General features: G+C 42.1%; 1 pseudogene; it reads right to left on the bottom strand.

The window, feature by feature from the left end:
• Nucleotides 1-879: 879 nt before the first annotated feature.
• On the bottom strand, nucleotides 880-1,802 carry LOC118704968 (annotated as a pseudogene).
• Nucleotides 1,803-4,609: the final 2,807 nt, after the last annotated feature.

Raw genomic sequence — 4,609 nt, 5'->3', positions numbered from 1 at the left:
AATCCTAATATTTTAAAACTTCTCCTGTATTTCTTGACCCCATCAATTTTACTGCTGACTTCTTTCACATTTCCAAAGAAACTTTTTTTTTCAAAGCCATGCTATCTTGTTCCAGATCACAAAATAAGATGGAATATTTCCCAATTTGTTTTACAAAATACTAAAATGCAGGAAACCTTAAAAGCAGCAAGAGAAAAATAACTTACCATATACAAATGAACCTCCACCCAGTCCCATAAGACAATCAGCAGATTTTTCAACAGAATCTTTTCAGGCCAGAAGGGCATGACACAATATATTTAAAGTAATGAAAGATTAAACCTTGAATACTCTTCCAAGAAAAGTTATTCAGAATTTGTGGAGAGAGCATGTTTTCAAGCCAAGCAAAAGCTAAACGAGTCCATTACCACTAAACTGGCCTTACAAGAGAAAATAAAATGACTTATTTTAAACTGAAAAGAAATTGTATTCATTAGTGACAAGAAAACATATGAAAGTATAAATTTTCAGTAGTAAAGGTAAATATACAGTAAATGTAGCAGATTAATCACTTATAAAGCTAGTATGAAAGTTAAAAGATAACAGTAGTGAATGACTATAAATACAAAATAGGCAAAACACTTCTTAAACTGGATAAACTGCAACACATTTGTGGACCAATATCATTTGTAAACTTAGAACTTTGTGTTAATTAAACTTTCCATTAATAAGAACAACATCAGAAAAATTCCCAAAACAAAATATTTCCAAACCACCCTTATAGAACAGGAACACAAAGCTGTCATATACTGAGTCCCCCAACCCCTATTCAGCCTATCCATTACTTAGAACATTTTGACTGCTCACTTCAAAACCAGAGTGAAAAATCTGTCTCAAATTTCATTTAGGGCAAGAGAAGCTGCTGGATGTGGCTCTAGAATAGGCCCAGACCCTGTTCTTGACTGCCCCAATCTCACTGACAACAACTCTGGCTTGGGATCTCTCTTCCTCATCTTTTAAAGCCGCCTCATAGAAATGAGGGAAGGCCATGGGGATAGTATCATTGATCTTGTTCAAAAAGCTTGAGGACTTTCAACTTGGTGGTCTCAGCATGGGCCCTAGGACCCCACAAGAACTTGTATAATACTATTGAAATATGCTGGATGGCTATTAGGCACCTGTTGGAACACCAGGTACTATTCCTGCACCCAAACTTTTGTGAAGAGCTCCCTGGGCTCCCCATAGATGGAGTGTTCCATCCCATCATACACCCCTATAACACTCAGAACTTCTCAGGTAATCTCCTCAGGAGCACAGTTGCCATTCATGAAGATCACACCCAGAATATTTATCAAGAAGACAGTCTTGGGCACGCTCTGCTCATCATTCAACATCCCATTGCAGGTGAGGCCCAAAGTGTTGATCAGGACATAGGAGTGGCTAGTAGGATTACTTCGTTCACATCAATGCCAAAGACCAGCTGCATGCACTCTGATACTTGGTCAAAGATCATAGGGAAGTGGTCCTTGTACTCTTTAATGACACTACTCAACATTTCTGCTTTTGTGATTTGTCCTTTTTGTTCTATACTTGAGGAGCAGGATCTCCATCAGATCAGCCACCTTATCTTCTATGGCATCTCTAAACAAAGACCTGGTGTCTAGCAGAGCCTGAGGAGTGCTTGGCCCCTCCTTTTCCTGGCTGCTGGAACCCTGATATGATATGATTGATGAAGTGACAGCCATGACAGTTGGAGAGAAGTAGGCTTTCTGAGAAAGCTGGAGGGGACATGTTGCCCTAGCAGCAGCATCATGTACCTTCATGATTCTTGTTGTCTGAGGACTGCAGGAAAGGGGAGAAGAATAGGAGGAGGAAGAGGAAGAGGAGGTCCTCTCATGGCTGACAGAAGGAACTGGAAGAGCTAGCCTTTTTTACATTCTCTTGTAGATTCACTCAGTCTTCTCTCACAATCCTTACCTTTGACTCCTCAAAAGGCCTGGGCCTCCTCCTTCTGCCTCCCTGAGTACAGCCCTCTATAGTTAAACCTCACCTTTCTTAGATGCTCAAGCAGGAAGTCATAAAACATCACATTCTCAGCCCCTCTCCCACCTGCAGCTGAAATGGCCCTGGATTGACAGCAGGGGACTGTTTCTGTGGGATCCTCTTTGTTCTGGGGTCCAGAGTCCTCCCTCTGTGTTCTCACCATGACTCACAGCAGGACCTTGGCCCCTTTTCTGCTGACCTGAGGTTCTCTGGTCATACCAAACCCTCAATCTCATTTAGCCCAAGATGCAAAAGTTGAGAAATTCCCCTATGGTCATCCTGCACTGCAGCATCCCAGGCTTACTCTACTCCAGAGTCCAGGTTCCCTCCATTCTCCCTTTCTGTTCTGGCACAACCTAAGTCTTTCCACTGCCATCCAGAGGCCCTGTTTTTTTTTTTTTTTTTCTTTACATGAAGCTTCTAAAATCTCTCAGACCCCAAAGGGAAAGTCAGGAAACTGTGTTCCTCCCCAACCATGGGCTCCTAGGAGTAAGTGTTCTTGGATCCAAGGGGCCTTAATCCTCCCTCTGCATCCACACTTTCACTTACTGCTAGACCTGAGCCTTCCCTCTGTGAACATGAGGCCCTTTTCTTCTTTTTTAGGCCCTTTTAAAATTATTTTAATTTTCATTTATTTATTTTAGTTAAACTTCACCTGAGGATATTTTTCCATTGATTTTTAGAGAGTGTGGAAGGGATAGGGAGGGACAGAAACAGAGAAACATCGATGTGTGAGAGACACATCAATTGGCTGCCTCCTGCTTGCGTGCTGACCAGAGCCAGGGATTGAGCCTGCAGCCTAGGTATGTGATCTTGACCAGCCTGCAGGTGGATGTTCTATCCACTGAGCCAAACTGGCTAGTGATAGGCCCTTTTCTTTATACGGAATTCCCTAGTATCTCTCAGACTAGGATATAAAAGCCAGGACAAGCTGTGTTTAGTAATTCTGCCCTCTGGGACTTTCAGGCCTGATTCTCTTCTGGGGTTCAAGGTTCCTCTGTCCTCCCTCTGCATACTCACTGACTCCAGCAGGACCTGGGCCCTCTCCTCTGTGGACTTGAGATCCTTTTCCTGATATCTTATTCCCAGGATCTCTCAGACTCATATGTGGAAGTTAGAAAACATTGCGTATGGTCATCATGTGCTGGGGACTCCCAGGGCTGACAGCAAGAATAGGTTAATGTGGGGTTCCCTCTGTTATGGGATCCAGGGTTGCTACATCCTCATGTTAACTTTGGCAAGTCCTGGGCCTTCCCTCTGCTGACCTGAGGCCATATTCCTTAAAATGAATTCTCAGAGTCTCTCAGAACAGGATGTGGAAGTCAGAAAATGCTGTTTGGTCATCCCACCCTGGGGACTCCCAGGGCTTACAGAGGGGGAGGGCTTTGGTGGGGTCCCCTTTGTTGTGGCATCCAGAGTCCCATTATTGTTTCCTCGGGGTTTTCACCTTGACTTCTGGTACTGTATTGTGTATTCACCTTCAGTAACTATTTATCCCCCCTTTATCCTCTTCTACATGTCTCCTCCCCCCTTTTCCTCTGGTAATCACCATATTGTTGTCTGTGGTTATATGATTTATTTATTTTTTTGTCCTTTATTTGTATATATTAATAGTTCATGTTTTGTTGCTGAGCAGTATTTCATGCTATATATATACCACAATTTGTTTGACCATTGCTTTATTGAAGGACATCTAAATTGTTTCTGGTATTTTTTTAATTATGAATTTTGGTAGTTTGTAATGAAACTTCTGAATGTTCATGTACAGGCTCTGGATGAAAATAAGGTGTTTTGTTTTTTTTTTAATTTCTCAGGGAAAATGCCCAGGAATGTATGGATCATATGGTAGTCACATTTAGTTTTTGGTTAAAAACTTGCCAAACTATTTTCCAAAGTTGCTGTGTGTATGATTTTATATCCCCACAAGGAATGTATAGTATTTCTAAACTTCACTCTTGAAATACCACAGTGGCATGGGAGATATGAAATAATGTTGCAAATAGTGTATTCTCTTAAGTCAAGTGGACTGACTTAGAAACTCAGCTCCACTACTGATAAAATGTATGACCATAGAAAAGCTAATTTTTCTATACCTCAGTTTCCTCATGTATAAAAAGGTAATGACAATAGTGCCAACCTTATAAAATTATAGAGAAGGTTTATAGCTTGGCGCAATATCTGACACCAAGAAAGCTCAGATACATTAATGGTGACTAGTTATTATGCTTATTAAGACAAAATGGTCTCTTCCATCTGCAGAACTGTAAGTTCTGATAATCTAGGCCAGTACTACTCAAAGTGTGGTCCCTGTAATGCCCAAGTGTCATAAACCCCAAAGACTACCAGGGAGCCGAATCCGATGCAATTGCAGAAAGCCTTTATTTATTTCGGACTAGTCTGAGCTCAATCCTACTAACACCAGCCAGGGCATGGCTAGAAAGAGAAAGAACTTAACATATCAATGGGTTTATAGGGAGGGTGGTGCTACTACCTTGGCTGACCTGATTGGTTGGGTTAAGACTAGGATCCAGTTACCGGGAGCTGGCCCCGCCCCGCTCTGCCCTCTCACCCCGCCCTGCCCTCTCAG

Source organism: Pipistrellus kuhlii, unplaced genomic scaffold (genome assembly GCF_014108245.1).
Source record: "Pipistrellus kuhlii isolate mPipKuh1 unplaced genomic scaffold, mPipKuh1.p scaffold_m20_p_49, whole genome shotgun sequence".
Classification (NCBI taxonomy): Eukaryota; Metazoa; Chordata; class Mammalia; order Chiroptera; family Vespertilionidae; genus Pipistrellus; species Pipistrellus kuhlii.
Note: the sequence above shows the minus strand (reverse complement) of the source record. Positions and strands in the feature narration are given on the sequence as shown.